Source organism: Zosterops lateralis (assembly GCF_965231275.1).
Source record: "Zosterops lateralis genome assembly, chromosome: 32".
Taxonomy (NCBI): Eukaryota; Metazoa; Chordata; class Aves; order Passeriformes; family Zosteropidae; genus Zosterops; species Zosterops lateralis.
The window spans coordinates 5569626-5592514 of record NC_139792.1 but is presented as its reverse complement, the minus strand read 5'-3'; the positions used below and the strand labels follow the sequence as shown (position 1 = coordinate 5592514).

Sequence of the window (22889 nt, the reverse complement as noted above, 5' to 3'; positions counted from 1 at the left end):
ACCCTAACCCTAACCCTAAACCTAACCGTAACCTTAACTCTAACCCTAATCCTTACCCTAACCCTAACCCTAACCCTAATCCTAAGCCTAATCCTAACCCTAAGGCTACCCCTAACCCTAACCTAAGCCTAAACCTAAGCCTAAGCTTAAGCCTAACCCTAACCCTAATCCTACCCTAAACCTAACCCTAACATTAACACGTAGCCCTAACCCTAAATCTAAGCCTAAACCTAAGCCTAATTCTAACCCTAACCCAAAGGCCAGGCCTAAACCCAACCATAACACTAACCCTTATCCTGAACCTAAACCTCAGCCCAAACCTAACCCTAACCCTAAGCCTAACCCTAACCCTAACCCCTAACCCTAACACTAACATTAACACCTAACCTTAACCCTAACCCTAACCCGAACCCGAACCATAACCCTAAGGCTAACTCTAACCTTAACCCTAACCTAACCCTAAACCTAAGCCTAAGCTTAAGCCTAACCCTAACCCTAATCCTAACCTAAACCTAACCCTGAGCCTAACCCTAACCCTAACCCTAAGCCTATCCCTAATGCTAACCCCTAACCCTAACCCTAAACCTAACCCAAACCCTAACTCTAACCGTAACACTAACCGTAACCCTAACTGTAAACCTAAGTCTAAGCCTAAGCCTAAGCCTAAACCTAACCCTAACACAAACCCTAACCCTAATCCCAACCCTAAACCTAACACTAAGCCTAACGCAAACCCTAACCCTAATCCTAACCCTAAACCTAAGCCTAAGTCTAACCCTAATCCTGATCCTTACCCTGAGCCTAACCCTAACCCTAAGCCTAACCCTAAACCTAAGCCCAAGCTTAAGCCTGAGCCTAACCCTAAGCCTAACCCTAAGCCTAAATCAAACCCTAAACCTATAGCTAGGCCTAAATCTAAGTCTAAGGCTAAGCCTAACCCTAACCTATCCCTAAACCTAAGCCGAAACCTAAGCCTAAGGTTAAGCCGAACCCTAACCCTAACCCTAAACCTAACCCTAACATTAACGCGCAACCCTAACCCTAACCCTAAATCTAAGCCTAAACCTAAGCCTAAATCTAACCCAAAGCCTAGGCCTAACCCCAATCCTAACACTAACCCTAAACCTGAACCTAACCCTGAGCCTAGCCCTAACCCTAACCCTTATCCTGAACCTAAACCTGAGCCCAACCCTAACTCTAACCCTAAGCCTAACCCTAACCCTTATCTTATCCCTAACGCTAACCCCTAACCCTAACCCTAATCTAACCCTAAACCCAAGCCTAAACCTAAGCCTAAGCTTAAGCCTGAGCCTAAGCCTAAGCCTAACCCTAAGCCTAAATCAAACCCTAAGCCTAAAGCTAGGCCTAAACTTAAGCCTTAGCCTAAGCCTAAGCCTAACCTAACGCTAAACCTAAGCCTAAACCTAAGCCTAAGCTTAAGACTAACCCTAACCCTAAACCTAGCCTTAACATTAAGATGTAACCCTAACCCTAATTCTAAGCCTAAGCCTAAGCCTAAAACTAACCCTAACCCAAAGCCTAGGCCTAACTGTTACCCCAAGCCTTTAGAGGGGCAACACGTTTTGACGTGGGAGTGGACCTTCACAGAGGACAGCAGGCAGCAGCTTGGTGAAACATGGAAAGCTCTTTATTATCTGACTCCAAAGGCTTATATACATTTTGTACAGAGGGCCAAGATTGGCCCAAGGAGGTTACAACCTCCTGACTCCATTGGTCAATATGACCATCAGTCAAGTTCTCTCTAAGAGAACAAGAATGCAAAACATACTGATAATTTCTAAGAATAAAATATTGTTTACATGAAGCAGCGTGAGAAGCTGCTGCGAAGACTCAAACACTTGAAAGCAAGAAATTCAGGGACGACACCTAACCCCAATCCTAACCCTAACCCTAACCCTAACCCTAAACGTAATCCTAACACTAAACCTAAGCCTAAGCCTAACCCTAATCCTGATCTTAACACTGAGCCTAACCCTAACCCAACCCTAACCCTAACCCTAACCCAAACCCTAACCCTAACCCTAACCCTAACCCTAACCCTAACCCAACCCTAACCCTACCCTAACCCTAACCGTAACCCTAACCCTAACCCAACCCTAACCCTAACCCAACCCTAACCCTACCCTAACCCTAACCCTAACCCTACCCTAACCCTAACCCTAACCCTAACCCTAACCCAACCCTAACCCTACTCTAACCCTAACCCTAACCCTACCCTAACCCAACCCTAACCCTACCCTAACCCTAACCCTAAACCCTAACCTAAACCCTAACCCTACCTCTTCCCTAACCCTAACCCTCACGTTAAAACTAAACCTATGCTTGAGCCAAACCCTAACCCTAACCCTAACCCTAAGCCTAGGCTTAACCCTAACCCTAAACCTAACGCTAATCCCTAACCCTACCTGTAACCCCAAGCCAAACTCTAACCCTAAGCCTAACCCAAAACCTAACCCTAACCCTGAACCTCACCCTGACCCTAATCCTTACCATAACCTTAAACCTAACACAAAGCCTAACACTAAACCTAACCCTAACCCTAAACCTAAGCCTAAGCCTAAATCTAACCCTAAACATAAATCTAATCCTAACCTAACCCTAACCCTAACCCTAAACCTAACCCTAAACCTAAGCCTAAGATTAAGCTTAAGCCTAAACCGAAGCCTAACCCTGAAGCTAAACCTGAGCCTAATTTGAATGCTAACCCTACGCGTAAACCAAATCCAGGTCCTAACCCTGAGCCCAACCCTGAACCTAATCCTAACCCTAATGCTAACCCTAACCTTAACCCTAACCCTAACCCAAAGCCTATCCCTAACGCTAACCCCTAACCCAAACCCCAACCGTAATCCAGAACCTAAGACTGACACTAAACCTAACGCTAACACTAACCCTAACCCTAACCTTTACCCTAACCCTAAGCCTAACCCCTAACCCTAACCCTAACCCTAAGCCCTAACCCTAAACCCTAACCCTAAACCTAACCCTAACCCTAAGCCTAAGCCCTAACCCTAACCCTAAACCTAAACCTAACCCTAACCCTAACCCTTACCGTAACCCTAACCCTAAACTCTAACCCTAACCCTAATCCTAAACCTAAGCCTAACCCAAAACCTAACCCTAACCCTAACCCTCATTCTAACCCAAAACCTAAACATAACCGTAACTCAAAGCCGAGGCCCAACACGAAATCTAACCCTAACCCAACCCTAACCATCATCCTGAACGTAAAAATGAGCCTAACCATAACCCTAATCCAAACCCTAACCCTAACCCTAACCCTCACCCTAACCCTCACCCTAACCTTAACCCTAACCCTAACCCTAACCGTAACCCTAACACAAACTCTAACCCTAACCCTAACCCAAAACCTAAGCCTAATCCTGAATCTCACCCTGACCCTAATCCTAACCATAACCCTAAACCTAAGCCTAAGCATAAATCTAACCCTAAACCTAACCCTAACCCTAACCCAAACCCTAACCCTAACACTAAGCCCTAACCCTAACCCTAACCATAACCACAACCCTATCCCTAACCCCTAAACTTAACCCTGAGCATAAACCTATCCCTAACCCTAAACCTAACTCTAAGGTTAAGCTGAGGCCTAACCCTGAACCTAACCCTGAGCTAACCCTAACCCAAACCGTAACCTTAACCCTAACTCTAAACCTAAGCCTAAGCCGAAGCCTAAATCTAACCCTAAACCTAAAACTAGGCCTAAACCTAAGTCTCAGCCTAACCCTAACACAAAACGTAACCCTAACCGTAAACCTAACCCTAACCCTAACCCGAACCCTAATCATAACCCCTAACCCTAAACCTAAGCCTAAGCCTAACCCTAAACCTTACCCTAACACAAACCCTAATCCTAATCCTAACCCTAAACCTAATACTAAACCTAACACAAACCCTAACCCTAAACCTAATCCTAACCCTAAACCTAAGCCTAAGGTTAAGCCTAACCCTAACCCTAACCCTAACATTAACATGTAACCCTAACCCTAAATCTAAGCCTAAGCCTAAATCTAACCCTTACCCAAAGCCTAGGCCTAACCCCAACCCTAACACTAACCCTAACCCTAACCAAAACCCTAACCCTAAACCTAAACCTAATCTTAAACTAAGGCTAAGCTTAAGCCGAACAGTAACCCTAATCCTAACCCGAACATTAACACCTAACCCTAACCCTAAAACTAAGCCTAAGCCTAAATCTAACCTTGAACCTAAACCTAGGCCTAAACCTAAGCCTAAGCCTAACCCTAATCCTAAACCTAACCCTAATCCAAAACCAAACCCTAATCCAAAGCCTAGGCCTAACCCTAACACGAAGCCTAACCCGAAGCCTAAACCGAAGCCTAAGCCAAAGACTAACCCTAACTGTGACCCCAAACCCTAACCCTAACCCAAAACCTAACCCTAACCTGAACCTAACCCGAAGCCTAATATGTAGCCTAACACAAATCCTATGCCTGACTCGAACCCTCATCCTAACCCTAACCCTAACCCATACCCTAAATCTGAGGCTAATCCTAAGCCTAAATTTAAGCCTAAGCCTAACTCAAAAATTAACCCTAACACAAAGCCAAACCCTAGGCCTAAGCCGAACCCTAACCCCAACCCTAACCCTTATCCTGAAACTAACCCTAACCCTAACCCTAACCCTGAATCTAACCCAAACGCACAACCTAACACTAAACCTAACCCTAACCCTTACCCTAACCCTAACCGTAACCCTAATCCTAACCCCTAACCCTAACCCCAAACCTTAACCCTAAACCTAAGCCTAAGTTTAAGCCTAACCCTAATGCTAACTCCTAACCTTAACCCTAACCGTAATCCAGAACCTAACCCTGAGCCTAAACCTAACGCTAACCCTAACCCTAAAGGTAACTCTAATCCAAACTCTAACCCTAACCCTAACCCAAAACCTAACCCTAACCCTGAACCTCACCCTGACCCTAATCCCAACCATAAGACTAAACCTAACACAAACCCTAACACTAAACCTAACCCTAACCCAAAACCTAAGCCTAAGCCTAAATCTAACCCGAAACCTAAACCTAACCCTAACCCAAGACCTAACCCTAACGCAAACCCTTAACCCTAACCCTAAACCTAACCCTAACACAAACCCTAACCCTAATCCCAACCCTAAACCTAACACAAACCCTAACCCTAAACCTAATCCTAACCCTAAACCTAAGCCTAAGCCTAACCCTAATCCTGATCTTAACCCTAAGCCTAACCGTAACCGTAACCCTAACCCAACCCTAACACTAACCCTAACCCCTAACCCTAACCTGTAAACCTAAGCCTAACCCTAACCCAAATCCTAACCCAACCCCTAACCCTACCTCTAACCATAACCCTAAGCCTCACGTTAAAACTAAACCTAAGCTGGAGCCTAACCCTAACCCTAACCCTTACCCTAACCCTAACCCTAACCCTAAATCTAAGCCTAAGCCTAAATCAAACCTTGAACCTAAACCTAGGCCTAAACATAAGCCTAAGCCTAACCCTAATCCTAAACCTAAGCCTAACCCAAAACCTAACCCTAACCCTAACCCAAAACCTAACCCTAACCCTAAGCCTAAGCCTAACCCAAAACCTAACCCTAACCCTAAGCCTAAGCCTAACCCAAAACCTAACCATAACCGTAACTCAAAGCCTAGGCCTAACACGAAATCTAACCCTAACCCAACCCTAACCATCATCCTGAACGTAAAAATGAGCCTAACCATAACCCTAATCCAAACCCTAACCCTAACCCTAACCCTCACCCTAACCCTAACCCTAACCTTACCTTAAACCTAAACCTTACCATAACCCTAACCCTGAACTGGAACATGACCCTAAAAGTAAGCCTGACTTTGAACCTAACCCTGACCCTAATTCTAACCGTAACCATAACCCTAAACCTAAGACAAATTCTAACCCTAAACCTAAGACAAATTCTAACCCTAAACCTAACCCTAACTCTAAACCTAAACCTAAGCCTAAGCCTAAATTTAACCCTCAACCTACACCTAAGCCTAAGCCTAAACCAAAGCCTAAGCCTAACCCAAACCCAGACCCTAACCCAAACCCTAACCCTACCTCTAATCCTAATCCTAACCCTCACGTTAAAACTAAACCTAAGCTTGAGCCTAACCCTAACCCTAACCCTAACCCTAACCCAACCCTAACCCTAACCCTAACCCTAACCCTAACTCTAAACTTAAGCCTAAGCCTAAATCTAACCCTAAACCTAAAACTAGGCCAAAACCTAAGTCTCAGCCTAACCCTATGTTCTGGTTTGGGTTGAATTAGGGGAAAACCTTCAAGGAATCCCCTAATAACAAAACCTCTACCACCCCTCCCCCCAACCCTGGGTTTGGGAAGGAATCTCTTGAACACAAAGTGGAAAAAAACGGTTTATTAACAAATGAATAAACACCCCCCGACTCAAGGGAAAAAAAAGAACAGAAAAAGCTCAGGTTACTGTGAGGGGGAGGGCGCACAGCTTCTTTTACGAGCCCCGGCGATCCTCTACGGACTCCTCCAGCCAGATCAGCTCCGGGTGCCGGTCCTAAATCTTAAAAGGGGGGGGGGGGGGGGGAAGGGAGAAGAGGAAAAGGGAAAAAAAACAAACAGAGCACAGAGGCGGCAGAAAGAAAGGAAGAAAAAAACAAAAGAACGAAAGGGCAAGAAACTAGCAGAAAATTGCGAGATAGCAAGCGCCTAGAAGCAGGAAGCCAAAGCCAAAGCAGCAGCGGAGCAAGCCAGCAGGCCAGTGCCCGCCCCCCCTAAAGGGGACGGAACACCTCTTAGACATAACAAGGGAGTCCACGATATGGGATTATGGGATAGAGAGCACTGTCAACCCAGGACATTCCACCCCTTATCCCATATCGTGGACACACAATAAAAAAAACTTCCATCTCACTTACTCAGACCCTTGACACTTACACATTTCCATTCATCTTACTTGCTCAAACCTTTGACACTTACACGTTTCCTTCTGTTTCACCCCACATTCAGATCTCCCTGAGGTACACATCGTGTTGTTCCATCTTTCTGCATTATCCACCACGTATAACCTGGTCCTTGAGCTGAGACAATTCCACGGATGGGTTTGTCTGTACTCGAGGCAGGGTTGATCCATACTGTCTTTCCCAACAAACCTCTAACATGGGCCACTGGAGCTTTGTCTCCATCTACTATATTAAGGAGCTGGGACTGAGCAGGACTTGCTCGGTTGGTAGAACCTCAGGTGTTAACTAGCCAGGTGGCCTTCGCTAAATGCTGTTCCCAGTTTTTTAAGGACCCCCCACCCAATGCTCTCAGGGTGGTTTTTAACAACCCATTGTACCTCTCCACTTTACCTGCAGCTGGTGCATGGTAGGGGATATGGTACACCCATTCAATGCCATGTTCCCTTGCCCAGGTTTTAATAAGATTATTTTTAAAATGAGTCCCGTTGTCTGACTCAATTCTCTCGGGAGTACCGTGCCTCCAAAGGACCTGCTTTTCAAGGCCCAGAATTGCGGGCTGTAGCATGAGACACAGGGTAGGTTTCCAACCATCCCGTGGTGGCTTCTACCATGGTCAGCACATGGCGCTTGCCTTGGCGGGTTTGAGGCAGTGTGATATAATCAATCTGCCAGGCCTCCCCATACTTGTACTTAGACCACCGCCCTCCATACCAGAGGGGCTTCATCCGCTTGGCTTGTTTAATGGCAGCGCACGTCTCACAGTCATGGATAACCTGAGAAATGCTGTCCATGGTCAGATCCACCCCTCGGTCTCGTGCCCACTTATAGGTGGCATCCCTACCTTGGTGACCTGAGGCATCATGGGCCCATCGTGCTAGGAACAACTCTCCCTTGTGCTCCCAGTCTAGGTCTATCTTCAACTCTCCTATTTTTGCAGCTTGATCTACCGCTGATTGTTTTGCTGCTCCTCATTAGCTTTACTTCTGGGGACATGGGCATCTACATGGCGAATCTTCACCGGTAGTTTCTCTAACCGGGCAGCAATATCTTTCCACTCTTCAGCAGCCCAAATGGGTTTTCCTCTACGCTGCCAGTTGGCCTCTTTCCATTTCTTCAGCCATCCCCACAGAGCGTTGGCTACCATCCAAGAATCAGTATACAGATAGAGCCTTGGCCATTTCTCTCTCTCTGCAATATCTAGGGCCAGTTGGATGGCTTTGAGTTCAGCAAATTGACTGGATCCACCCTCTCCTTCAGTGGCCTCTGCGACCAGTCATGTGGGGCTCCAGACAGCTGCTTTCCACCTCCGACTCATCCCTATGACGCGGCAGGAACCATCGGTGAATAAAGCATAACTTGCTTCCTCTGCCGGCAGCTGGTTGTATGGCAGAGCTTCCTCAACCCGAGTCACTGGTTCTTGTTCTTCATCTGCGACGCTGAAACTTTCACCTTCAGGCCAGTTCGTGATTACTTCCAAAATTCCAGGGCGATTCAGTTTCCCAACTCGGGCGCGTTGTGTAATGAGGGCAATCCACTTGCTCCAGGTAGCACTGGTGGCATGGTGGGTGGAGGGAACCTTTCCTCTAAACATCCACCCTAGCACTGGTAGTCGGGGTGCCAGGAGCAGTGGTGCTTCTGTACCGATCACCTCTGAAGCAGCTTGGATTCCCTCATAGGCGGCCAAGATTTCCTTTTCCGTTGGGGTGTAGTTATCTTCAGACCCCCTGTAGCTCCGACTCCAAAATTCCAGTGGTCGGCCTCGGGTCTCACCAGGTACCTTTTGCCAAAGGCTCCAGGACAGACCATGACTCCCAGCTGCAGAGTAGAGCACATTCTTCACATCTGGTCCCGTTCTGACTGGGCCGAGGGCTACAGCATGAGCAATCTCCTGCTTGATCTGGGTGAAAGCTTGCTGCTGCTCAGGACCCCAATAGAAATCGTTCTTCTTGCGGGTAACCAGATGAAGGGGCCTCACAATCTGACTGTATTCCGGAATGTGCATCCTCCAGAAACCTATGGCACCTAAGAAAGCTTGTGTTTCCTTCTTATCCGTTGGAGGGGACATAGCTGTAATTTTGTTAATAACGTCCGTAGGAATCTGACGCCGTCCATCTTGCCACTTCACTCCTAGGAACTGGATCTCTCGAGCAGGTCCCTTAACTTTACTTTTCTTAACAGCAAAGCCGGCTTCCAGGAGAATTTGGATGATTTTCTCTCCCTTTTCGAACACCTCTGTTGCTGTGTCTCCCCACACAATGATATCATCAATATATTGTAGATGTTCTGGAGCCTTATCCTTTTCTAGTGTGGCCTGGATCAGCCCATGGCAGATGGTGGGGCTGTGTTTCCACCCCTGGGGCAGTCTGTTCCAGGTGTACTGCACTCCCCTCCATGTGAAGGCGAACTGAGGCCGGCATTCGGCTGCCAGAGGAATAGAGAAGAATGCGTTTGCAATATCGATAGTGGCGTACCACTTCGCTGCCTTGGACTCCAGCTCGTACTGCAGTTCCAGCATGTCTGGTACAGCTGCACTCAGAGGTGGGGTCACTTCATTCAAGGCACGATAATCCACAGTCAATCTCCATTCTCCATCAGATTTCCGCACCGGCCAGATGGGGCTATTAAAAGGTGAGTGGGTTTTGCTGACCACCCCTTGGCTTTCCAGCTCTCGAATCATCTTATGGATGGGGATCACAGCATCTCGAGTGGTTCTATATTGCCGCCGATGCACTATTGAAGTGGCAATTGGTACTACTTGTTCTTCTCCCTTCATAAGTCCTACGGTGATCGGGTTCTCGGACAGTCCAGGCAAGGTGTTCAACTGTCGAATGCTTTCTGCCATCACAGTCGCTACTCCGAAGGCCCACCTGAACCCTTTCGGGTCTTTAAAATACCCACTCCGGAGGTAATCTATGCCCAAGATGCATGGGGCCTCTGGGCCGGTCGCAATAGGGTGTTTCTTCCACTCATTCTTAGTCAGGCTCACATCTGCCTCCACCAATGTATAGTCCTGTGATCCCCCAGTCACACCAGCAATAGAAATCGATTCTGCCCCTACACATCTCGAGGGGATCAAGGTACACTGCGAGCCAGTGTCAACCAAAGCCTTATAGTCTTGTGGCTTCAATGTGCCAGGCCAACGAACCCACACAGTCCAAAACACACGATTTTCCCTAACCTCTACCTGGCTAGAGGCAGGGCCCCTCTAAGCATGGTTATCCTTCTTCCCTGGGGTATATGTCTTAGAGGTTCCTTCAAGGGGATCGGACATGTCATCATCGACATCATACTTGACATCCTGGCTGCGAATAACTGGAGCTGCTCTCTGTTTATTGAGACTTCCTCTTTGAATCCTACCTTCCTTCAAATTACGTACCCGTTGTGCCAGAGCAGCAGTGGGCTTTCCATCCCATCTCCTCATGTTCTCTCCAGATTCACGCAAGAAGAACCACAACTCAGCTCGTGGGGTGTACCTTCTCTCTCCATCAAAGGAGCGCCTGCGTTGGATACCAGGGCCTCCAATTTGCACAGCCGAGATTTGGAGGAAGTCCTCCTTAATCTCTTCCCTGAGTTTCCTATGATTCTCCTCTATTTTGTCCTCTAATTTCTGCAGTCGTGTTTCCACAGCTGCAATTCTAGCATGAGTTGGGCCATGTACAGCATCAGCATATGCTCGAAGCTTTTTCGCCATATCGAGCACAGTCTCATCTGTCTCCTCTCGCTTCATTATTGTTAGGGCAGAGGCGTATTCAGATGGCCCAAGTCGCACAAGTTTCCTCCACATTACAGGGGTACATGCTACCAGGTCTGGATTCCTAGTTGTTACGTCATCTGAAAAAATAAGCTCTGCTACTGCCATCTCTCTCAGACGTTGGATCCCCTGTTCTATGGTCCTCCACTGTGTCTGCTGCAAATAAAGGTCATCTGCACACAGGTATCTTTGTGCTACACCGTCCAGAATCCGTTCCCAGAGGCTGTGAGGGCTAGCCTCCCTCATCATGCCCTGATCAATAACAGGGTCTAGCGACAGAGATCCCAAATGCCTCGCTTCAGTGCCATCCAGAACTGTAGCCTCCCCTGCAGCATCCCAAAGGCGGACTAACCAACTTATTATAGATTCATCAGGTTGTCGTCTGTAATCTTTTCTCAGGCCTCGAAGGTCCTTTAGGGAAAATGAATCAATATTGGCTCCAGAATCTACACCCCTCGATGTAGTTTCTGATTTTGGTGAAGGTCCTTCTCCTGGATTATCATCATCATCCTCCACCTTGCGATCGGTCTTAGTTGTACACTTTCCGCCTCTTCTATTAGCAGCAACAGCCCTCGGTTGAGCCCTGCTGTCTGATTCGACTACTGGCCTGGAGCCTGGGATACTAGCTGCAGCCTGAGTAATTGGGATAGTAACTAGCTTATCTCCCTGTTCCCTGTTTTCTGTCTGCTGCCCTTCAGTATCTAAGAGAGTGCGATAAACATATGCCAGGGCCCAGCTCACTGTAATAATCCTTTTCTCCTTGGTATTACCCTGGCACCTCTCTTTCAAATACTTAGCCATCTCGGCTGGGTTCTGAATTTGTTCAGATGGAAAGTCCCAGGCTATAGGGTCGGAAAATTCCTTTAAAATTTGGCCCATATCTTCCCATTTCCCACTCCACTCAAGATTTCTCCTACTTGGGTTTGCTGGTAACTCAGAAGTCTCATTAGCCCCTTTGGAAATCTCAGCTTTCAATTTATATAAACTGCTAACAATATAGAGAATGCTTATTAAATTAAATGTCAGAAAGATGGTCTCTTTGACACTCAGGGGAAACTGAACATTTCCTAATAAAGATATAAACAATTCAAAGGAGAAGAGGGAAAGCAGAGGCTGAAAAACCTCTTCCCCTGCTTCTCCCCTAACAAACTGAGTGCCCAACCATAACAACGAATCATCAAACATATTTACAACCTTCTTGTAAACAATCACAAACAATCCGAGCCCGGTCAATATTCTGGTTAGTGCCCCACGGCAACATAAGTTACGTATAAGAAGAAATGCTAAAGCTATCTCCGGGTAAGGAAATAACCCTAGACACCACAGAGGTAATAAAACCTCAAAAAACCCTAGAGACCAGAAATATTGACAGGCTTTCACCCCGACTGCCATTACGAGTCCAGAAAAAAGCATCCTGATACACCCACCAAACAATTAGAATCACCAGTATTATTATTAAGGTTTTTTCCACTTTCTTTGACTCGGGTTTCCCGGGCCAACGCACCAAAATATGTTCTGGTTTGGGTTGAATTAGGGGAAAACCTTCAAGGAATCCCCTAATAACAAAACCTCTACCACCCCTCCCCCAACCCTGGGTTTGGGAAGGAATCTCTTGAACACAAAGTGGAAAAAACCGGTTTATTAACAAATGAATAAACACCCCCCGACTCAAGGGAAAAAAAAAAGAACAGAAAAAGCTCAGGTTACTGTGAGGGGGAGGGCGCACAGCTTCTTTTACGAGCCCCGGCGATCCTCTACGGACTCCTCCAGCCAGATCAGCTCCGGGTGCCGGTCCTAAATCTTAAAAAGGGGGGGGGGGGGGAAGGGAGAAGAGGAAAAGGGAAAAAAAACAAACAGAGCACAGAGGCAGCAGAAAGAAAGGAAGAAAAAAACAAAAGAACGAAAGGGCAAGAAACTAGCAGAAAATTGCGAGACAGCAAGCGCCTAGAAGCAGGAAGCCAAAGCCAAAGCCAAAGCAGCAGCGGAGCAAGCCAGCAGGCCAGTGCCCGCCCCCCCTAAAGGGGACGGAACACCTCTTAGACATAACAAGGGAGTCCACGATATGGGATTATGGGATAGAGAGCACTGTCAACCCAGGACATGTGCTAAATGAGCAGATTGAAGGAATTACAAGGATGCATGCTAGGAGTACTGAGGACACATGAAAGGCTGTCTTTGTTTGAAAGACAGGGATCTGCTGGGGAGGGGCAGGGCCTCCCTAGAAATGGAGAATTCAAACGCCTTCCCTCCAAATTCTTATAATTTAGAAAAGGAAAGGGGCTTTCAGGCAGGGGGATGAGGTTAAGAAGCACAGTTCTTTACTAGTATATATAACAAGGCAAACAAACAACAACAACTGCAGCATTAATAGCAAACACAACCAGGAACCTTGGGAGGCGTTGTTTCACACAGCCCAGGGCAGTCCAATCTCTTGGGACCCTGAGAGCACCAAGCTGGAAGAGTGGAAAAAATCCCGGGCTGGTGGATGGGATCAGAAGCTGTGCAGTGGCAGCTGGAATGGCAGGGATGTCCCAGCAGGGCAGGGCAGTGTGGGGTCACAGAGCAGCAAAAAGCCTCAAGGCAGCGCCGAAGAAACGGCGGCAGCGGGATGGGGCTGGCCCAGCAGGGCAGGGGGAGACGAGCTCAGAATTCCTGGGCACATGAGCAGCTGTTGGCAGATTTCACAGGACTGCACTTTGGTGGTGGCAGCAAACTCCTCCCACAGCAAGCAGCAGCCTGGCTGTCCTCTCCCCGACACTGAGAGCAAGAGAGAGAAGCTGCCCCCAAGCCCTGTCCTTTTTCCTGCCCAAAAACTCACGTTATCTCCCCCTCCTGACTTTTGGCCACCTCTATATTTTGGTCAAGCACCCAGAATCAATCAGTACTTAGTCTCCCAGCAACTTATGGAGAAAAAATCAGTAAATAAGAAAGGATTAAACCGAACCTCCAATTATCTCCAACTCCTACTTCAGGGAACTTGGGCTCTGTTTTGGTTTGAATAGACAGGGATCTGCCAGGGAAGATTGGAGTCTCCCTTGGAATGTAAGCCCCCTCTCCCCTTTTTCAAATTATTGTAAATTTGCAATTAAAGGGCTGTTAGACAAAGATTTTGGGGATAGTATAGTAGTTCTTTACTAGGGATATTAAAAATGCAAATGTTGTAGTATGAAAAAATAAGCCAACAAACAAACAAGGAATCTCAGAAAACAAACAAACAAACAAAAAAACAAAACAACCTAAAACTTGAGCAAGTCAGAAATACCACGTGACACTCTGTTAGTCAGGGCGTTGGGAACAGTCCAAAGTCAGCCCTCCTGGGGTGGCAGAGGTGTCCTGTTGGAAGCAGAGATGGTCATGTGGAGCCAGGGGTCCTGAAGTGGTCCAGACTTCCTTTGGGAGTCCCATGGGAACACTGGAGTGCCTGATGACACCTGTGGCTCTTTTTTATCTCTGTAAAAATTATTTGCCTTCTGCTCTGTGGTAGAGCATCTCAGAATAGGGTGATGAAACGTGTCATGCCATTGCTGAGCTTTAATGGTGCATTAACAGAAGATATTCCCATGGGGGTAGTGAAAGACTGAGCAGAGATAAGAGATAATACCCCACCCGGTTTTTAACAGCTGACTTGTTATCAGAAAAGGCAGTTACCTCCTCCCTTCTGGAGTTACAACAGATAAGATAAAACCTCCCCAACCGAGTTTTTGGCCATCTCTTTGTTTTTGGTCAAGTACTCTTTAAGTATCCAACACAGTCTCCTTGGTAACTTACGGGGAAAAAATTCTTAAAAGTAAAAAAGTAGCAAACCTAAACCCTAACGAGCAGCCAGCCTGGCTCAGGGCACCAGCCTGCACTTCCTCACTTTGGAGTTCTGCAGTGGCTTTGACTTGCCTGATTGTCCTTGGGAGATATTCTTCTCTTTAATGCTTCATTGCCATGACTATCTGTGCATGCACTGAAGAGAAATGAACTCTGTGGTGGTGCTTCACCAAGTTCAGTTCGACTTAAGTTCAGTGTTTAATTGTTAAATTTATGCTTGTTTCCTTTTCCCAAAATGGCTTCCTCTCCCCTCACCGCTTCCCGCCAAAACCCTGTTACCCTAGTAACAGACATCCCATAATAGTTGTTTACTTGTTAAGGTTCAGTTGTCAATCATTCGAATTATATAATTTTAGATCTGTCCATCAGTTTGTTCCCTACCCCTTTTGCTAGAGAGTTCTCTGATTCTGTAGTTCTGGTTGGTTCCGTTATAATGTATTCATCACCCCGTCATTTACCATTGGTTGTTGTTTGGAAAGACACTCCTCCCTGTTCACCCATTGGTTGTATATTCACCCACCCCCCTGATGTTTAAAAGTTGCTGCTAACCCTGCTCGTGGTCTCTCCTGGGACCCGAGCCAGAGAATAAAGTTCCTCTGGTTCACCTCCCCGAGAGTCCCCTCTCATTCCTCCTTCTCCCTTGCTCTGGTGCGGGCTATTCTGCAGCAAGAACCCTGGTTGCAGGTGGCGAGGGGCTGCTAATCGCCGGCAACCCTGGGACTGTCGGTACGGCGGGTCGGCCCCTTCAGGACAGGCTAACCCCGCAGAACTCAGTTTCTGGGGAAATGAGCAGCTGCAAGTTGAGGGTGTGAATTTTAGGTGGTTGATAACTGGGTCTTGCAGGGCCTTGGGGCTGGCCATGGATTTCCCAGCAAAGGCTGCAAAGCCACTGGAACAGACTTGTCTCTGGATTTCTCAGTCCCTGTGGACTGGTTTTCAAAACCTGTGGATGGATTGCTGAAAGTCTCTAGGTGCTTGTTGAACTCCAGGAGTTTTACCAGAGCAGACTTTCTTGGTTGATTTTCCAACCTATACTCTGAATTTTGAATTTGAACCATTCAAGAGTGTAAAATTGAATTAAGTTGGCTTTTATTTCTTCCCATGTCAGTAAAGTTTTTTACCTTTGAGAACTTTGTCAGTCTTCTGCAGGGGCATATGCTTGTCTCTGATGATTTTTCAGTTTTCTTCTTCAATACTGTTTTCATTACATGACTTTTATCAAGATTTTATCAGTGTTAAACATCTGAACTGTGTATTTCAGATGACTATATCACAGTCCATAATCAGCCTCAAAGATTTTCCAGATTATCTGAAAGGGGTATAGCTCTGATCAAGGTGTCAAATACCACAGTCACTAACAGCTGGATCTCTCAAAGTCCTCATCAGCATTTTTTAAACAGTATTCTTTTCCATCTCCTTTCATGTAAGAAAAGTCTCATTCCTGCCATCACGGTGTCCCACAATTAAAACTCCACAGCTCTGTTTAGTACCTGTAGGTAGTTGAATTGCACTGTTTCCTTTGAAACCAGGTACGTGCTTGGGCTGCAGCCCTTGAAAGAATTCCTGACTGCAACATAATTTTGTGTGTCACAGGAGGTTACTGCTACTGGGAGTCTCTGTGCTGATCCTTTGGAAAAATAAATTTCAAGGATAAATCAAATGGAAAGCTCAGAAAACAGTCATTGATAGTTATAGAGATCTTAATTTTGTCAGTCATTCCTTCCTTTAATTTTTTTTTAAATAATTGTATTTTAAAATGAGTCTCTTTTATAACAAAAAATTATTTGAAAGTTTAGTGGGCCATTCATTCACCCCAAATCTGGTACCAGTTCCTTTGACTCCATGATGACTCAGAAAATTTAGAATCATTCCTTTGAACTTTTTCTTACCTCTTATCTTATTTTTTTCTTATCAGTGGAAGTGCTGACAAAATTTAAAGGGCAATGCTTTGGACAAAAAAACCCTTTTTATAGATCATCAGATTATTTTCATTGTGGGAAAGAGGTATTACTTGGAAATAGATTCTATTGGGGAAATAGGATTTTCTATTCTGAGGTGATGTGTTGAAAGAGATTCATGGAAAGATTTGACCCATTTATCTCCATCTGATTTTAGGGGGAAGATGTGCAGGCTCTGAAGAGCAGCATTCGATGGCCTCAAGTTGGGGAACTCCAAACCCAAGGTGTCTGTTTGGGAAAACGTTGATTTCTGTAGAGCAGGTACTAAAGTTGGGGCCAGAGCTGGGAAGTGTGGCTCCCAGCCCAGAGCCATCATCTCCATAAAACCACTCCTCCAAAGTCCTGGCATATTTTGGGATAGCCTGCACCTCAACAGTGAAAAGCAAAGCCTTGTATAAAGAACAGAGGGAAAAGGATAAAGAATGTCAGAAGAAAGTAATTTGCATGTCTTGGGAGCAGAGAAATCATTGCAGTGAGCCATCTGTGACAGAGAGTTTTGGAAAACGAACCCAGAATATTAAATTCACTGCAGGGAAAAAGCCAACTCCATGCTCAGGCCATGATATTTATCAAAAGCAAGTCTGTGATTGCAGGAACTCTCCTGCACAGAGGAATCCTGCAGGGCCAGCTGCTCTCCGGAAGGAGCCTGTGAGCTCCATCAGCCTTTTTGTCAAGCAGGGGCCAAGTCCCAAGTGTAGCAAGTGATTGAAAGATCCTGCCCAAGCCCTGCCCAGGTGACCCAAGGTGAAGGGGGGGGAGACCCCAGAGCCTTTTGGGGACACCTGGGACACACCTGGGAGCCCCTGAAATTTCTTTGGGAGACCCCAGACTCTTTTGGGGACACTTGGGAACCCCCGGACCCATTTGGGGAGCCCCAGGACCCCCCTGGGACACCCCCAAAACCCTCTTGGGACCCACCCAAACTCCTTTAGGCCCCCCTTGGGACACCCCCAGACTCATTTAGGGAACATCCTGGGGGCCCCCGACCTTTATGGGGACACGTGGGCACCCCCAGGTTTCTCCTGGTATCCCCCCAGACCCATTTTGGACCCCCCTGACACCCCAGACCCATTGGGGGCGCCTGGGACTCCTCCACACCCATTTGGGGAGCACTTTGGGACCCCCCAAACTCCTCAGAGACCCCTTGGGACACCCCAAGACCCATTTCGGACTCCTCTGAGACCCCAGACCCATTTGGGGACTCCCAAAAACTCTCTGGAACCCTTTGGGACCCTGTCCCAGACCCATGTGGGGACACCTGGGACACACCTGGGAGCCCCAGACCCATTTGGGGACCCCCAGAGACCCTCAGACCCACTTGAAGGTGCTCCAGGACCCACCTGGGACACCCCAAGACCCATTTGGTAACCTTTAGAACGCCCCAAAATGCCCCGGGGACACCACCCAGGCCCATTTCTGCCCCTCCCCCTCCCTTTCTCCACCCTCCCTGACTCCCCTGGGTAACTTAGGGGATATTTTCAGGTTATTTTGGAGATATTTTGGAGTAAATTTAAGGAATGTTTTGGGGTAATTTTGGCAATATTCTGGGACTATTTCTAGCTAATTTTGGCCTATTTCTGAGGTAATTTTTCTGAGATTTTGAGGATAATTTGGGGTAATTATGAGGATGTTTTGGAGTAATTTGGGGTTAATCTTGGTGTAGTTTTTTGGATATTTTGGGGTAATTTTGGGGCTGTTTTGGTGATATTTTGGGCTAATTCTCGTGTGATTTTGTGGTAGTTTTGGGGGATGTTTTGTGGTAAAATTTGGGTAGTTTTGGCTTTTTGAGAGTACACATTTTGATGATATTTTGTGGTAATTTTTGTGTAATTTTGTGGCTATTTTGTGGTAATTTGGAGATAGGTGAGAGAAAATTCCCCAGGAATTTTCTGAAAAAATTCCCAAAAATCTGCGGGGGAGGTTGCCTAAAATGTCCCTGAAATATTCCAAAAAAATTCCACAAAATATGTGGGGAATGTTTCTATAATCCCCCAAAACCTATCTCTGTGTGATCAGCCTGTGCTCAGCACCCGGCCTCAGCAGTGTCCCAGTGCCAGCCTCTGTGGCATCGGTCCCCCAAGGGGTTTCCATGGCAATGGCCAGGCCAGGTGACCCAGGTGTGGTGTCCCAGGGAGGGCTGCCATGGAAACAGTGGCCAGCCCTGACCCTTTCTGTCTGCCTGAGCTGCCTTTGTCCCTGGCAGTGGCGTTTGCTGCTGGTCCCGCGGCGCCTGAGCAGCCAGCGCGGCACAGGGCAGGTGGCCATGGCACAGCCCCCAGCAAGGGATCCCCTCTGCCTCTGGGCACTGACACCAGCCCTGAGCAAGGGGCCCAGGCAGTGGGCTCAGGGCAGTGCCCGTGGCCACAGCCCCTTGCCATGGCCCAGGCCAGCTGGGCATGATGATCCACCCTCACTCCTGGCCCAGGCCAGCCCTGCACTGCCCTTCCCCACTGCCTGTCTGCACACAAGCACTTCCAGGCCTCTCTGCATTTCCCTTCCCTCACTCTGGGCTCACTCACACACCTCCCAACAACCCACCTGCAGCTTGGAGCTGCAAGGAGTTCAAAGCTTGTCTGTCCTTCAGCAGTTGGTCTAATTCTGCCTTCAGCCAACTCTGGATTTGTGTTTATTGCAGAACTTCCTGTGTGTCTAAATCATTCCTTGCATGGTTCTGCCTTGGGGAAGGGGAACCTCCTTGGTGACACCTTGGCCTTGGCACACACTTGAGGAGATTGTCTGAAATTTAGCAGCTTTAGATTGCTACATAGAGGAAGAAACCCCTCTGAGCACAGCCCATTCTGCAAGCAAAGCAGGTCCCAGGTGAGTGATGTGAGACAGGATGGGGTTGGGGAATGTGGAGCAAGGTTGTCCACATTGCGTCAGACCTCAAGGCACAGCTTCTCTGAGCAGGCCAGACCTCCTTGTGAGAGTCCCTGGATCAATATCAGTCACTGAATGCTGCAATCACTTCTTCTCTAAAGAGAACAGGAATACAATACATCCTTTCAAATAGAAATGTGTATTTCTTAGAAGCCCTTGGAAACTTTTCTCCATAACTGCAGTAGGAAACCTTCCTAATGAACTGCACCAGACCAGAGGGAAATCAAGGCACAGCCATGGTTTGTCAGCACTTGCCTGATCCTCATGAGCCACGTGGTGCATTTGGTGCTGAGCCCTGGAACCTCAGGGCCTGAGAGGAGATTGCACAAACCTTTCCAGGAGTCAAAGTCAGAAGAAGGACCCAAAATGTCTGGAAGCATTCATGAGTCCCACTGATGTCCATCCCAACACAGGCTGCTTATGGAGTCCTTGGAGGAGAGAATTGGAAGCCAGGATTGCACAAAAACCTCTCAGAGACTCAGTGTGGGAAGGAACATCCAAAGTACCTTAAACACCTTGAGTATCTCAAAGCATTAATGAGCCCCACTGAGTGTCAATGCAAAGCTCCCAAGGGACTCATTAAAGCAGATAATTGGAGGCCAATTATCACACACAGGACTCAGATTCAGTGTCAAAAAGTAGTTCCTTCAGAAACTTTGAGTACTGTGAAGTGCTAATGAGCCCCACTGAGTGTTGTTACTGACTCAGAATCCCAAGGGACTTGTTAAAGTAGATAATTGGGGCCATGATTGCACAAACCTCTCACAGAGTCAGTTTTAAAAGGGAAACTCCAAGTACCTTAAAATAACTAAAGTATCTTGAAGCATTAATGAGCCCCACTGAATGTCATTACTGACAAAGCCTCTCAAGGGACTAATTACAGCAGACAATTGGACTGCACAAACCTCTCAGAAATTCCAAGGCAAGAGCAAATCCCAAAGTCCTTTGAAAAACCTGTCATCACTGCCTGCAGTTCTCTGCTCTGCCTGGGGCCTGGGGACACTTTCTCTCTCCTGTCCCTCAGTGGGGACCATTAAAAGTTCCAAAAAATTTGGAGTTGGATTCTGACTTGAAGTTCTGGAGCGGTTTCATCATCTCCCTCTGATGTTCAGGGCCTCATCACCAAGCCCCAAAAGGGTCATTAAAGTCCTTGTGCTGTGTCTCTGCTGCTGAGCTGGGCTGGGCTCCTGGCACAGAGGCAGCTCCTGGCAACTAAGAAAAGCTTAAAACCACATTTCTCTTGATGAGCAGCTCTTCTCCCAGCCCAGCAGGGCTGGGGCGCTGCCTGCAGCCACCCCGGGCACAGCACACAGGCACAGAGAGCTTCAATCACTCAGGGCTGGGAAGGGGCTGACAAGTGCCTGGGGGAGAATCACTCCCAGCCCTTGGCACAGGAACCTCTGGCTGCAGGACAATGCAGCTGCAGCTCCTGCAGTCCTCTCCTAAAGCTGGAACATGCCAATGCCTACAGACTCTGTGAGTACATTCTCTGCTTCTCTCCTGTGTAGAGCAGCCAGGGGTGCCCAGGGCTGTCGTGCAGAGCAGGGTCCTGCAGCCCAGGGCGCTGTGCTGGGGCAGGGACTCTGCTGCCTGCCAGGGACAGCTCTCAGCCAGCCCTGGGAGCTGCTGCCAGCACTGGGGGACAAGATCTGGGTGGAAGAAGACATAGCTGGTAAGGCTTGGAAGTGTTCTCTTTGTGTGGTGAGGATGCTGTATTGTTGAGGATGGCTCCCAACACAACGTTTAACTCCAGAACATTTCCAAGTAAATTATCCAGGAAGCAACGTGAGGCAGGGGCTTCATAAAAAGGGAAATCCTGCTTTATTAATCTACTACTCCGTGTTGCCTGGATGGGAAACTGCACATAGACAATCACTCCGTTCCTGTTCAGAAAAAAGAACCAAACAATTTTCTATCAGACCTTCCTAAACCTGGCAGTGACAGAAATCAGCACAGGACCCCTTGCAGGCAGCACCAGAATCACTTTTCCAGCCTCCTCAGGGTTGCTCTGAGGTTGCCATCAGAGCCTGCAGAGCCAGAGCTGCCCCTGGGCAGTGCCTGAGCTGGGAGGGCTCTGCAGGGCAGAGCTGAGCCCCCAGGGCTGGGCTGGGCTCTGGCAGCACTGGCAGGGCCCGGCCCTGGGCACAGGGAAGCAGCTGCAGGCAGGGACAGCTCCAGGCAGCAGAGCCCTGGGCAGGCAGTGGGGGGAAAGTGCCACCAAGCTGTGCTGGGATATTCAAAGTCCTCTCCAAACTGAACTATTCCATGAATACTCTTTTTACAGATCCCCATGCCAAGACACCACAAATGTCCAACAGCAGCTCATCAGCCACTTCCTCCTGCTGGCATTGGCAGACACGAGGCAGCTGCAGCTCTTGCACTTCTGCCTCTTCCTGGGCATCTCCCTGGCTGCCCTCCTGGCCAATGGCCTCGTCATCAGCGCCGCAGCCTGTGGCCACCACCTGCACAGCCCCATGTTCTTCTTCCTGCTCCACCTGGCCCTCAGTGACCTGGGCTGCATCTGCACCACTGTCCCCAAAGCCATGCACAATTCCCTCTGGGACACCAGGAACATCTCCTACACAGCATGTGGTGCACAGCTCTTTTTCTTTATGTTCTTCATCACAGCAGAATTTTCCCTCCTGACCATCATGTGCTATGACCGCTACGTGTCCATCTGCAAACCCCTGCACTACGGGACCCTCCTGGGCAGCAGAGCTTGTGCCCACATGGCAGCAGCTACCTGGGCCAGTGCCTTTCTCTATTCACTGCTGCACACAGCCAATACATTTTCCCTGCCCCTGTGCCATGGCAATGGCCTAGGACAGTTCTTCTGTGAAATCCCCCAGATCCTCAAGCTCTCCTGCTCACACTCCAACCTCAGGGAACTTGGGCTCATTGCTGTTAGTGCTTGTTTATTTTTTGGCTGTTTTGTGTTCATTGTTTTCTCCTATGTGCAGATCTTCAGGGCCGTGCTGAGGATCCCCTCTGAGCAGGGACGGCACAAAGCCTTTTCCACCTGCCTCCCTCACCTGGCTGTGGTCTCCCTGTTTGTGAGCACTGCCCTATTTGCCCATCTGAAGCTCCCCTCCATCTCCTCCCCATCCCTCAATCTGGCCCTGTCAGATCTGTACTCAGTGATGCCTCCAGCCCTGAACCCCCTCATCTACAGCCTGAGGAACCTGGAGCTCAAGGATGCCCTGAGGAAAATGATGCCTGGATCTTTTCAGAAGCAATAAACTCCCTCTTTGCTGCTCCAGAGGCTTCAGAATACAACTCTTCACAGTCTCAGACATTTTTTCCTATTTGTATATTTTTTCATTGGGACCGTTCCTGTTTCTTTTTCTCGTGTTACTACTTTGTGATGTCACATCCCATTTTCTGATGTCACAGACTCACCTTCTATGAAGTCACAGCGAGCTCTGTGATGTCACAACCCATTCAATGATGTCACACAACTCACTCAGTGATGTCATGCAGCCACCC

General features: G+C 47.9%; 1 pseudogene across 1 annotated transcript; it reads left to right on the top strand.

Moving 5' to 3' along the window:
* Positions 1–21710: 21710 nt before the first annotated feature.
* On the top strand, positions 21711–22642 carry LOC310920972 (olfactory receptor 14J1-like; annotated as a pseudogene). The gene has a single exon. The product of its transcript is annotated as an olfactory receptor 14J1-like (transcript).
* The last annotated feature ends 247 nt before the right edge of the window (positions 22643–22889 follow it).